Below are 15804 nucleotides of genomic sequence, written 5' to 3'. Positions count from 1 at the left end.
CCTTTGAACAGAATTGAATCAAACTTGAAGCATCATTATATGGCAGTGTTATGTTGTGAAGTGTACAACAACCATAACTCCGTGACCAATTATAACCAAATTGCTTTGATTAAAAAAGCATTATCCTTCAAATAGGTTTAATTTTCATGATACAGAACCTTTGTATTTTTTTCATTTATTTTCTTAGAAATCATATGATTAAATAAGCTAAAGCATTGAGATTTGTACATTGTTTTACCTTCTAGCTAGAGCAAACACAGCTTGGACATAGAAAACTATGCGAACAAATACTCAATGTTGTCCTTGGTTGAACTTAACCTATATATTTGAGCGTTTTATTCAATTGGAAGTCAAAGCAACAAACAGCAAACATAAGGAAGGAAGGAAAACAAGAATATGACTTTGTTTAAAACATACGCACTTATAAGAATGGCGCCATGGTATTTACTAGCGTTTCCTCCTGCGTTCATACACAAAGAACATATTGATTAAACTATAAAACAACGTCGTGGTTAATTGAAAAATCAGTAAAGCAGTCACATCGTTCTGAAACATTCATAGGCGATGCCTGATGTCCGTTACACCTGACAAAATTACGGGCGCTCCATACATCCGACAGGACGAGGAAGGTTTATTGAACCATTAAACAAGAGAAGCATATTGTTTCATGTAAATGTTGCCATTGGAAACATAAGTGACAGCCTGTACCCGAGACATATGGCTGTCCCGATGAAAACAAATACAAAGAACACTGACCGCAAATTTCTTTTCAATCGGCAATGTCATCACGGACTTTGCTCTCTTGTTGAAAGGGCAATTGAACGGTACCGACTAGTACAGTAGCACAATGGAGCAACCGTTGAAATATCAGATTCGGAATAAATGATCATAGACGTCAAGGAACGGACGGGTGGAAAACGACGCTCTGCGTATGAATAACTCGTAAACTACTAAATGTATTCAACAAAAAAAAAGAAGTAAAGTAATTTGTATTATTTACATTGAAACATATATATTGTGTCAGAGTTCTTCTATATTCCCTATCAAAGTAAATCTTGCAGTACGCATTGCAGTATCATGCAAATGCACATGAAAAAGAAATTTAGATACAATTGTATACATAATTTTATCATTTGTATCATTTGTAATAATGTCAAAAAAGCAACTGTTCCTAGAATGCAAAACTACTAAATATCGAGCGACGTTTTTTTTTTTACAATCTATTTCGCAGTGCAAACCCCAAAGTTTGAAAAAGTTAACTTGAAATATATGCTTTGAAAGAAGTAAAAGGCAAACTCAAAATTTGATGGAATATGAACTGAATATAACAAAGATACAAACAGCAAGCATAGCATAGCAAACATCTGCATTTGAAGTATAAAAAATCACGTCATTTTATATCTTACCGATGTATTTATTTGCATTGAAACTTCCTATTGCATGTTATATGACACACCAAATTATCATAAATACTGCAGTTTAATGGAATAAATTAGGACTAGTTATTTAAGAGGACATTTTTTAATATTATGCTTAAATTAATCCAATGGTTGGAAAAACCTGCACACGATGATTACCTTGACATAATAACCCACATTATTCATGTAGGAACATATTTTGAACGGTCGTATATAAGCGTTCTATTGTATGATGAGGCTGCATTGTTCGAACAATCTATTTAGCAAATGCGCGCATACAGCTGAAACGTGCACAGGATGATGACCTTGACCAAGCCACCGACATTGTGCATGAATGAACATACTATAAACGTTCGTGTCTCTTATTGTATAGCTTTGCTCACAATGCGTTACTCATAGATGAATTCGTGGCATATATAATATTTTGATTACATAAAAAATATGGTTGTTAGTCACAATGACTGTAAATGTACAACACTTTTTTAACAGTGTTAAACCTGGCCATACTGCTGGAAGTGATAATTTGTTAAACTCCTTGTATTCTTTCTTTTCTTTTTTTTTGCATTATCCCTTTTATCGAAGTTTGAGAATGGAAGTATAGTGTCACATTTATTTGAAATACAATACTTCAGTTACATAAGGGTATGTTTACGGACACTTACGAGATACAATAGTTGCATTGATCACGTCGAGATTTTTTCTTTGTCCATACCCAATAAAATGTTAACGTTTAAGATATTGATATGCAACAATTGTGATGGTGTAAAATAAGCGCCTTTTTAAATACTGAATAAGCTGATACTCGACATCTCGTAATTTATTTTGCCATAAGGAAGAAGTTAAGTGCGGAATCTAATATGAAAATATGAGCAAATATGTGATGGTGTAACAGTATCTCCTTTTTGAATACTGAATTAGAATGATACTCAACATGTACAAGAAAAAACGCAAAATGAACAATAAAGAACGTTATATATACAAGCCAGAAGGCATGATGTACAAGTCAGAACGCAAGATCTACAAGTCAGAACGCAATATGTACTAGTCAGAATGCAAGAGGTACAAGTCAGAATGCAAGATGTACAATTCAAAAGGCAAGATGCAAAAGTTAGAACGAAAGATGTACAATTCAGAAAGCAAGGTGTACTAACAAGAAGGCAAGTTGTACAAGTCAAAACGCAAGATGTAAAAGTCAGAACGCAAGATATACAAGTCAGAACGCAATATGTACTAGTCAGAACGCAAGATGTACTAACCAGAACGCAAGATGTACAATTCAAAAGGCAAGATGTAAAAGTCCGAACGCAATATGTACAAGTCAGAACGCAAGATGTACTAGTCAGGACGCAAGATGTAAAAGTCAGAACGCATTATGTACTAGTCAAAATTCAAGAGGTACAAGTTAGAATACAAGATGTACAATTCAAAAGGCAAGATGTAAAAGTTAGAACGAAAGATGTACAATTCAGTAAGCAAGGTGGACTAGCAAGAAGGCAAGATGTATAAGTTAGAATGCCAAATGTACAAGTCAAAACGCAAGATGTAAAAGTCAGAACGCAAGATATACAAGTCAGAACGGAAGATTTACTAGTCAGAATGCAATATGTACTAGTCAGAAGGCAAGTGGTAATACTAAGAACGAAAAATGTACAAGTCAGAAAGCAATATATATATCTACAAATCAGACGGCAAGAATTACGAGGCACAATGAATGGACTACATGTCAAAATACAACATGTACTCGTCAGAACGGAAGATGAACAATTCAATACGCAAGATTTACTAGTCATATGGCAAGTGGTACAAGTCGGATTGCAGGTGGTACAAGTTAGAACGCAAAATGTAAAATTTCGAACGCTATATGTCCTAGTCATAAGGCAATATGTGCAAGTCAAAATTCATTAAGTATAAATCATATTGCAAGATATTCAAATCAGAATGTAAGATGTACAAGTCAGAACAAAATATATCCAAGTCAGAATGTCAGATGTACAAGTTAAAATGCAATATGTACACGTCAGAACGCAAGATGTACACGTCAGAACGCAAGAAGTTCAACCAGAACACAAGACGTACAAGTGAAAATGCAAGATGTACAAGTAGAACGCAAAATGTACAAGTCAGAAGGCAGTAGGTTCTTGTCAGAAAGCAAGATGTACAAATTAGAACGCATTATTTTTAAGTCAGAAGGCATAATATACAAGTCAGAACGCAAAATGTACAAGTCAGAACGCAAGATATGCAACTCAGAACGCAAGCTTTACAAGTCAGATTGCAATTTAGACAAGTCGGAACGCAAGATGTACAAGTCAGAACGCAATATGTATAAGTAAGAAAGCAGGATGTACCAGTCAGAAAGCAAGATAAACAAGTCAGAACGCAATATGTACAAGTCAGAACGCAAGATGTGCTAGTAAGAAAGCAAGATGTACAAGTCAAAACGCAAGATGGACCAGACAGAACGCAAGATGTACTAGTCAGAATGCAAAAAAGTGCAATTCAGAAGGCAAGATATGCAAGTCAGAACGCAATGCTATATAATTCAGGATGCAAGATTGACTTGTTGGAACGCAAGATGTACATTTCAGAATTCAAATTATATTAACCAGAATGCAAGATGTACAACGCAGAAGGCAAATTGTATTTATCAGAATGCAATATTTACAATGCAGAAGGCAAGATGTATTAATCAGAATGCAAGATGTACAATTGTGAAGGCAAAACGCAGAATTGATGATGTACATGCAGAAGGCAAAATGTATTAATCGGAATGCAAGATGTACAATGGTGGAGGCAAAATGTATTAATCAGAATGCAAGATGTACAATACAGAAAGGCAAACGCATTATTCAGACTGCATTATGTACAATGCAGAAGGCAAAAGGTATTAATCAGAATGCATGATGTACAATGCATAAGGAAAATTGTATTAATCAGAATGCAATATTTACAATGCAGAAGGCAAGATGTATTAATCAGAATGCAAGATGTACAATTGTGAAGGCAAAAGGCAGAATGGATGATGAACATGCAGAAGGCAAAATGTATTAATCGGAATGCAAGATGTACAATGGTGGAGGCAAAATGTATTAATCAGAATGCAAGATGTACAATACAGAAAGGCAAACGCATTAATCAGACTGCATTATGTACAATGCAGAAGGCAAAAGGTATTAATCAGAATGCCTGATGTACAATGCATAAGGCAATTTTTTTTAATCAAAATGCAAAATGTACAATACAGAAACACAAATGCATTAATCATTAATGCATTATATACACTGCATAAGGCAAAATGTCTTAATCTGAATGCAAGATGTACAATGCAGAAGGCAAAATGTACTAATCTGAATGCAAGATGAACAATATAGAAGGCAAATGTCGTAATTGGATTGCAAGATGTACCAAGCAAATGGCAAAATGTGTTAATCAGAATGCAAGATGTACAATGCAGAAGGAAAAATGTAATAATCAGAATGCATGATGTACAATGCATAAGTCACAATGCATTAATCAGATTGCAAGATGTACAATGCAGAAGGCAACATGTACTAATCGGATTGCAAGATGTACATAAAAGAAAGACAAATGCATTAATCAGAATGCGTTATGTACAATGCATAAGACAAAATGTATTAATCAGAATGCAGGATATACCATGCAGAAGGCAAAGTGCATTAATCAGAATGCATTATGTACATGCATAAGACAAAATGTATTAATCAGAATGCAGGATATACCATGCTGAAGGCAAAGTGCATTAATCAGAATGCATTATGTACATGCATAAGGCAAAATGTATTAATCTGAATGCAATATATACGATGCAGAAAGCAAAATGTACTAATCGGATTGCAAGATGTATCAAGCAGAAGGCAAAATGTATTAATCAGAATGCAAGATGTACAATGCAGAAGGCAAAATGTATTAATCAGAATGCATGATGTTCAATACATCAGGCAAAATGTACTAGTCGGATTGCAAGATGTACAAAAAAGAATGACAAATGCATTAATCAGAATGCATTATGTACAATGCATAAGACAAAATGTATTAATCAGAATGCAGGATATACCATGCATAAGGCAAAGTGCATTAATCAGAATGCATTATGTACATGCATAAGGCAAAATGTATTAATCAGAATGCAGGATATAAAATGCAGAAGGCAAAGTGTATTAATCTGAATGCATTATGTACATGCATAAGGCAAACTGTATTAATCAGAATGCAGGATATACAATGCAGAAGGCAAAGTGTATTAACCTGAATGCAATATGTACATGCATAAGGCAAAATGTATTAATCAGAATGCAGGATATAAAATGCAGAAGGCAAAGTGTATTAATCAGAATGCATTATGTACATGCATAAGGCAAAATGTATTAATCAGAATGGAGGATATATAATGCAGAAGGCAAAGCGTATTAATCTGAATGCAAGATGTACAATGCAGAAGGCAAAATGTATTAGAAAGAATGCAAGATGTACCAAGCAAAAGGCATGACGTATTAATCAGAATGCAATATGTACAATGCAGAAGGCAAAATGTATTAATCAGAATGCATGATGTACAATGAAGAAGGCAAAATGTATTTATCAGAATGGAAGATGTACAATGCAGAAGGCAAAATGTATCAATCTGAATGCAAGATGTATAATACAGAAAGACAAATGCATTAATCAGAATGTATTATGTACAATGTATCAGACCAAATGTATTTATCTAAATACAAGATGTATAATGCAGAAAGCAAAACGTACTAATCAGAATGCAAGATGTACAATTCATAAGGCAAAATGTATTAATCAGAATGTTAGATGTACAATGCAGAAGGCAAAATGTATTAATCTGAATGCAAGATGTACAATGCAGAAATCAAAATATATTAATCAAAATACAAGATATACAATGCAGATTTAATATGTACAAGTCCAAAGGCAAGATGTACTCGTCCGAACGTAAGATGTTCAAATCAGAACGCAATAGGTACAAGTCAGATTGCAAGATGTACATGTCAGGATGCATATGTACAAGTCAAAATTTAGGATGTACTTGTCAGAACGCAAGCTGTGCAAGTCCAAACGCAAGATGTACAAGTCAAAATGAAAGATGTAATAGTCAGAAAGCAAGATCGGAAGTCAGAACGCAAAAAACTTCATTTAATTTAAAAATAGACATTATTACAGAAAGAGACTAAAGATGAAACTATTTGACTGACCGTATACACTACAGTATTAGAAAACAATATTCGAAATAACGAACATGCGAGCAAAATTGTAATTCCTTTAAGCTTGTATTTCTGAATATTATCTATCGTCGATGCTTAAGTTTGATCCAAGCTACATTGATTTACTTTTTTTTAAACTTTAAGATATATTGTAAAATTTAGAACGATCAAAATAGAGCTGAAAATGATATATTTGAGGGTAGAATGAAACAATATACGCGTTAGGTCTATTATAATGCATGATCCATATATCTGTTTACTAATTCAAATACATAGTCTGCATGCGCAGTTTATTTTTGAGCAATATTAGGAGCTTCGTAGTCAAGTTTTTTAGACCATTAGATAACATATGTTATGGTACGTATATATTTAAATTGTTAAAATGTAATATTTACTTTACTAAGCACGTTTTGCCACAATGTGAAGACGATAATGTCATGGTCATGGTACCCGATCATTCTCCATGAACATGTAGGTAAGCTGGAGGAGGGTATTTTTAAAATATGTCCAAATTGCTGAAATGCTTAAACGCATTAAATGTCACCTGATCTCGTTTGTAATAAACGAGCATACAATCATGGTTTCACAATATGACCGAGTTGGTTTTCTATAAGCTTAAATGTAAATGAATCAAAATAACTTGGGCCGATCTTTGTGTGCACCTGAGCAGGTATAAATATAATACTAGATCCGTTTTCGTTCGTAAAGTTACCTGGTTATATTAAATTTATATTTATTTTTTTGCAATTTGCAATTGTAATACCAAGTTTGCATGCTATTGTTACAACGATAAATGTTAAATTTTCAAGTTAACAATTCATACCCGCAGCCATTTGTAAACGACATGCATAAGTTGTTCAAAGGTTATATTTTGGGAACTTTGCATAATTATTATTACTATTATAATTATTATTATTATTATTATTATTATTATTATTATTATTATTATTATTATTATTAATATTATTAATAATAATAATAATAATAATAATAATAATAATAATAATAATAATAATAATAATAATAATAATAATGACTTTGTTTCATGAAGATAACACAAGATATATATGTATATTATTAAAAAGTGGTCATCAATGGATTCTACAAACATGTAAGGTTACATTTTTCAATCAAACAATAACAAGCAAGACAGTATTCAAACACAAAAATACAATGTTCAAAATTATGAAAGACAAAAATAAATTGCATTTAAACAAACAATTTAAAAAAAAATCATTCACTCAAGTCATTGTTTTCTCGTAAGGAGTTTCTTGAATTGTGATTTGGATGCAAATAAGGATGATGATTCTTGAATAAAGAGCAGAATAGAATTCCATACAAATTTAGCATTAGTAAATGACTTCATACCATAGTAAGTCTTGTAGCAAAGGGACCTTAAATCATTATGTGTGTGAGTAGTTTGTGTTTATGGTAAATGAAATTACTTTACGTAAGAATTCAGGCATGAGACCATGCAAAACCTTGTAGTTAATGATCCCAACATTAAATTTACATCTATTATCAAACGATAACGATATGAAATCCTTTTAAAATGGACTGAATGACGTTTGAACAGGTTTTCGTAACTTTATATTTGGAGCTTTATAACTTGTGTGGAAAAGTATACATCTCCTCCATTCAAAACAACAATTGTCCATTGTGGATAACATAAACGCATTGTAAAATAGTTTTTACATGTCATAGCTCAAGAGGTTATCAATTCGTTTTAGATGTGCTTTTTTAGAATTCTGTTCCCTACAGACATTAAAAACTTGCTCTTTCCAATTCATTTGGATATTATGAATAACAACTGTATGTCTTGTTACTTGTTCAATAATCGTATTGTTTTAAAACAATGACAGGGATATGGGTTTTGATTAGTAACCTTTGTTGATCAACATACATTTAGATTTTCCCGAATATTAGCACGTAGCTGTTAGAGCACCAAGAAGCTACTGAATCCAAATCGTTCTGCAAAGTTTTTTGTGCACATCTATCACTCCATAACCCGATGTATGCAAGGTGGAATCATCCACAAAGAGCTGAATACAGGAATTATTGAGTTTAAGGTATATATTATTAATGTAGGTCAAAAGAAGAAGAGCTCCTAGGATGCAGCCTTGTGGAAAACCACTTTTGATAAATTGAAATGAAGATTTTATACAGAAACTCACTGTCGGCGCATTTGTAATTATGACATTATAAGCTGAAGGCTAGAATCAGAGAAATGATATAGACTCAATCAGTTAATAATGATTATTGTATACACATTGAACTATCAAGAAACAGTTCGGTTTATTTGACCAAACTAAACGATACACCAGTTTTAATCAATTAATTGTCAAACACTCAAGTCTGTTGGTAAGACTGTATTCGTGTAATTGGTCTTTATTCACGAGGTATGTTGACTAACCAGGTATTTCCGAAATAAATACAACTTATGTTAAACGAAGAATTATGTGTTTCCATTATTTTGATACACCTGTATATCGCTATGTCATTGTTCTAATTATCAATATATGTATACATAGAACTATTCTGCAAATTTGAGAACTAATTTTACAAACTTAAGTCTGAATGTGTTTGGCCTTTATATTTCATTCATTTATGTTACATTTAAGTGCTTTGTATAATCTTGTTAAATATAGCTTCTGCGTCTTACCTTTGGGTCATAAATCAATGCCTCACGCTAGGAAAGTCACGCGAGTTTCCATTTCAGATTTGCAGTTAAGTGTTAAAAGCATCCGGTATAAGTTTTTAATTATTATTTTAGATATCATCTTCAAATATCGCGCATATTAAGGACAAAGTTAATAGTCCAGAGTAAATACAAACCATGAAAGAACTAGCTCTTATTTCTAACAGGGTTCTTTGCACTAGCGGATCCAAGGCGGAGGGAAGTGCACCCGGTTGCAAAACCCCTAAAATCGTCTATTACTATTTTGTAAACGTCAGAGAAAAACTATAAAACGTGATCAAAATTCATAATTTCGGACTAGAAATTGTAAACCCCAAACACCCTTGCCAATACTTTATACAATTTTTTATTTCGGTTCGGAGTGAGGGACAATGTCAAAAATTTTATGCCCCTGAAACGTCATTTCCTGAAGTCGCCCTTGCCTTGTTTTGCGATTTGCGAATGCGAACCGCCCTCTCCCCGCTCCGTAGACGGACGGTTTACATGTTTAATTACTAGATCAAAGCGACGATAGTAATGCATGTCCTCGCTAGCATATTCGGTGCGGGCGCACACATTGCGCTCCACTCCTACCCCTAACATCATCTGTTTTTAATTTTATTGTCATATTTGGAGAAAGGGGTATTAAAATAAGCTGATAATGCATCATTTCAGACTGGAAATTATTAGAAATCCAAATCCAACCCTGCCAACATTTTAAACCATTTATTAGTTTTGGTTCTGAAGTCGGGTATAATGTCAAAAGTTTTTGTCCCTACCTTACGCATCCTCTAACGTCCATTCCTGGCTCCACCCCTGGTACTTGAAATACGATTGTTGAGTCATAATTGCCAAGTTATATGGTATCAATCATCAAAATAAACAGTTTCGAGTGAGATTTAAACGTACTCTGTATACAACATTTTAAAGCTCAGATTTACAAAGTAAAGATCAACTGTGTTTCTTCCCAAATTCTGCCGTTTTAAGGGACTCGCTCATGTTTCGGCAACTAAAATAATTTTCCCGTAATGCATCTGAAAACACTTATATTATAATTATTTGACTCTTTGCTACCAAAATTGTAAAAAACAAACAAACACAATTTAGAACACACTCTTGCTTACAGTGAATCGACTTCGGTACAGATTGGAAAACGTTGGAAAACCGATCTATTATTCAATCGCCCACATGGACATCATATATATATATTTATTGAAAATATTGGTAGCATCACGTTATAAGGTTAATCAACAAATCATGCTACAGCCTTTGCAAAAGTTACGCACTCTCTAACGTCCATTTCTGGATCCGCCCCTGGTACTTGTGAAACGATTCCAGACATGGAAATTAGCGTTTTCGTGTGGAATTTAAAATTACTCTGTATACAACGTTTTAAGCTCTCATTTAAAGTTTGTGATCGACTGAGTATCTGCCGAAACATTGCCGTTTATACGCTTCTGTTTTGGCAACTGAAATATTTTTCCCGGAATGGATCTGTCAACAATGATTTTAAAATCATTTGACTCTGTGATACCAAAATTGTAGAAAAAACAAGCACTTTTAAGAATAAATTCTTGGTTAGAGTTTGGAGCGAAACCACGGCAGTACAGTAAAGAAAAATATTTTATTCAATGTATTTGTTAAAAATATTGGTAGCATCACACTATAATTACAATCAAAATATCATGCTACAGCCTTTGCAAAATTTTGTGTATACGCACAATAATGCTTCAATGTACTCATAATTGTAATACTAGTGTTGAATTAGTACGACTGTTGATCAATGTAACTGATACAACCTTTTTTAGGGTGGGTGTACACGTAGATACTTGTCGATGCTGAGGCTCAAAAATCCTGAAAATAATTTAAATAACCAAAAAGTTGGCTCCTGTTTACAGAACCATTTGAAATGGGCGATTTCTAGCATAAAGTATTACATTTTAGATTAAGTTATAGATATTACATTAATACATATTTGGACACAAAACTCATAAGTCACGTCAGGGACCAATACAGGCTCGTCATAATATACAATGTACAAACTTCAGGGATAGGGCACTATTTAAAAAGAAAAAAAATATACACCGTGAGTGATGAAAAGTGAATGAAGCCACTCCTGCTTAGGTTTAAAAATACACAATAAAAGAAGAAAAAAAAACTTGCTTTACAATTTACGTCGGTTTGGCCTAATATACGTCCATAACCGACATAACATAACCAGGTAAGTCGGTATGACATAATACAGTTATATAGCCGACAAAACTTAACTAAGGTAAGTCGCTATGACCTAATGCAGTTCATTAAGTAGGACATTCTACTTTTTAGCTACATGCTAGTTAATGTGCCATTGATTATCTCAATTAAAGGGTGTTTATCAATCAGTATTAAATGTCATACAGCATGTGTAACATAAATCCTTTTATGTTTAACATTACAAATATAGACATAGAAAGATCATACCGAAGATTAAGCATAATTCCTGTTAAAGCATACTTACATAAACTTGTCATGTTACACCCTAGAACGTAGTTTCGCAAGTAAAGTGTAAACAATAACAAGAGCTGTCACAGAGACATGCATGGATCACTGTTAGATAAGATTTCAATGCAATTCATGATGTGCTTAGATATTAACATTAATATGGTTACATTGAAAATTTCAACCAGAATTTTCAATTCTAATAATGAAGGGCAATTATTTGCAAAATACAGATATCTTGGTTATTCAATTACATTGAGTGGTTGAATAACATTCATGCAATACATCGAGTAGTCGCTGAGAAATTACCCTATGTGTGCTTACACGCAAACCCTTAACCAGAATTTCTATGTCGAATAATAAAGGGCAATTATTTGCACTAAATGAAAATAGAGTTATCTTACATGGTTAATTAAGTAGGTTGGATGGTTGAGTACCATTGTATCAAGTCTGAATAAAATACTTCAAGTAGTTGCTGAGATATTTACCTATGTGTGCTTGCACGCAAAACCTTAACTAGAATATCTAAGTCGAATAATAAAGGCCTATTATTTGCATAAAATTTACCTATGTGTGCTTGAACGAAAAACTTTAACCAGAATTTCTAAGTCGAATAATAAAAGGCCTATTTTTTGCATTAAATGCAAGTTAGAGTTATCTAACTTGGTTAATTACGTAGGTTGGATGGTTAAGTACCATTGAATAAAGTCTCAATGCAATACCTCAAGTAGTTGCTAAGATATTAACCTATGTGTGCTTGCACGCAAAACCTTAACCAGAATTTCTACGTCGAATAATAAACGCCTATTTTGTTATTAAATGCAAGGTTAATTAAGTAGGTTGGATAGTTAAGTACCATTGTATAAAGTCTCAATGCAATACCTCGATTAGTTGCTGAGATATTAACCTATGTGTGCTTGCACGCAAAACCTTAACTAGAATATCTAAGTCGAAAAATAAAGGCCTATTATTTGCATAAAATGCAAAGTAGAGTTATTTAACTTGGTTAATAATTAGGTTGGATGGTTGAGTACAATTGTATCATGTCTCCATGCAATAACTCAAGTTGTTGCTGAGATATTAACCTATATGTGCTTGCACGCAAAAGCCTAACCAGAATTTCTAAGTCGAATAATAAAGGCCTATTATTTGCATTAAATGCAAAGTAGAGTTATCTAACTTGGGTAATTTAGTAAGTTGGAAGTTATCAAGTCTCAATGGAATACATCAAGAAGTTGCGAAGATATTATCCTATGTGTGCTTGAACGAAAAACTTTAACCAGAATTTCTAAGTCGAATAATAAAAGGCCTATTTTTTGCATTAAATGCAAGTTAGAGTTATCTAACTTGGTTAATTAAGTAGGTTGGCTGGTTAAGTTCCATTGAACAAAGTCTCAATGCATTACCTCAAGTAGTTGCTAAGATATTAACCTATGTGTGCTTGCACGCAAAACCTTAACCAGAATTTCTACGTCGAATAATTAACGCCTATTTTGTTATTTAATGCAAGGTTAATTAAGTAGGTTGGATAGTTAAGTACCATTGTATAAAGTCTCAATGCAATACCTCAAGTAGTTGCTAAGATATTAACCTATGTGTGCTTGCACGCAAAACCTTAACCAGAATTTCTACGTCGAATAATAAACGCCTATTTTGTTATTTAATGCAAGGTTAATTAAGTAGGTTGGATAGTTAAGTACCATTGTATAAAGTTTCAATGCAATACCTCGATTAGTTGCTGAGATATTAACCTATGTGTGCTTGCACACAAAACCTTAACCAAGGTGTGACGCCAACGCCGACGCCGACGCCGACGCTTGGGTGAGTAGTATAGCTCTCCATATTTTTCGAATAGTCGAGGTTAAAATAATATTTACTTCTTTGTTCCATATTAGCACTCGACAAGCGGGTAAATGCGTAGTCATGTCATATGATCTCGATAGAAAGTATGCATCTAGGTAGGAAATAAGCTCACGGGAGGAAACTAGAGTGTAATATGTAATAAAATGGATATCTTGTGTAATCGACCATGTAATCATTGTTTTCAATTACTGTTCTCACATTCGAGTATGTATCAGAATAACCGTTTTCGTGGGGTGTAAGTGATTCATTTTCTGATGTGAATAAAACACATGTTTACCGTTTAGAACAGCGTATGCTTTTATACAAAATAACTAACTAGAGTGAATTAACTGACATTGAACTGATGGGATATAATGAATAACTGTTATATTTAGGAGTTATATATATATAACTATCCAGACTGGCTATTGTTTAAAATGCCAATTTACAAATATATATAATCATCGCTAATCTCATCCTATACGGCATGAACTTGGGATGTAATTACTGTATAATTTTATAAAAGTACAGAAAGCCTATACCGTAATGCATATTTAAAGCATCCAAAAGAACATTTTGGTTCAATTATTGGACACTTATTATTCGTTTTCATTTTAAAACAAAATAAAAACAATAAAACTGTTTGGTATCTGATTTTTCTGGGATTTCTTTACTGTTTTGCCAAGTCTAACGGATACACATCATAGATCTTATTTGCTGTATTGGTATGTTATCACACGCTATCAGAATAGATTTTGGATAATAGTAAATACCACCCCTTAATGCTTAATTACTGAAGCTCGGAATTATAAACATTATAGTTTTCTCTTACATAAGTTTCAATACACTTTATATTAACGTTTCAATTTATATATATATGTAAGCAAGCTTGGTAGTAGTGAAGATATCATTATTACTGTGAGGGTAAATAAGCATTCACTGTCTCACACCAAGCTATGATATACCAGGCATGGTTTACTTAATGAACATAGCATTAAACTAGTTCTTTTTATATAAGATAAACGTTTGTATGGATCAGGTGTTATTTTGGTTAACAGAATAAGTTTCGTCATTTTTAACATCGTAATCTTAAATATGTTCTCTTTTTCGCATTTTCAACTCGAAGCTATTCTACCAAAGATATACCAAGATAGGGACAGTCTGAAATTAAAACGCTTATATTTTAATATCTGCAATATTTGTAAACCTGTGGTATAGTAGTCAGGTATGCTTGCAGTACTTCAATTAAAATCGGTCATACCATTAAGTCTTACTGGACCAAATAGTAAAATTTGTACATCCAATGCCTCTAGCTTTCGCTCCTGATAATTATTTGAACAAAAACAAACAATGAGAGAAATTTCTTCTTATTTTGCAAAGGTTAAGAAAGACATATGATTGACCAGTTTTATGAAACTGAAATATAAGTTGTTAAAATTCAAAGTTTCAAAGTGTATGTTATGCCAGAAATGTAAATAGTATTTAACAAAGATGAAATTTATTTTCGGCATATGTTATCAGGAGCACCTCATAACATGCAACAAAAGGAAAAGGAAACACTAATGAATGGAAAACGATTGGAGGACGATTGAAACTCGTTTCTGGACTTTTTGATAGGTAATAATTTGTAATATTTATTATTTTTTACTGTTTAATATAAATATTCAGATGCGTAAATTGTACAATGATGGTTACCCAGTAACTTGTACTGTTAGATTTGTCAGCAGATACTGCATACACCAATTATTAAACCTTAAATGGTCAAAGCCAAATTATAAAATTATGAACAACACCGGCGAAGCGAAATTTTGAGCCATAGGTCGCTAAAGTGTATCAACCGACAGTGACCATACGCGACTATGCATACAAATCTTAAACGAAAACATTATGCATTATATCTTAAAAGCAATGCAGCATATACATATATCAAAATCGCCTTTCCTGTTTCTAATCACCCATAAAATTGTTTTATATTATGTGAACTTATGCTGTATAAGTTGTTAAACAAGAGGTTAAAGATAGAAAACTCATCCTTCCTTTTTTGGAGATGTGTGCTTTTTCAAGGACGCTATCCAACGCATTGATATACAGATTCATATATTTTAGGTAAACAAATATTGCATATTTTTTTCTAAGAAAGTGAATAGATACAGTGGTG

The sequence above is a fragment of the Mya arenaria genome, chromosome 7 (assembly GCF_026914265.1).
Source record: "Mya arenaria isolate MELC-2E11 chromosome 7, ASM2691426v1".
Lineage (NCBI taxonomy): Eukaryota > Metazoa > Mollusca > Bivalvia > Myida > Myidae > Mya > Mya arenaria.
Note: the sequence above shows the minus strand (reverse complement) of the source record.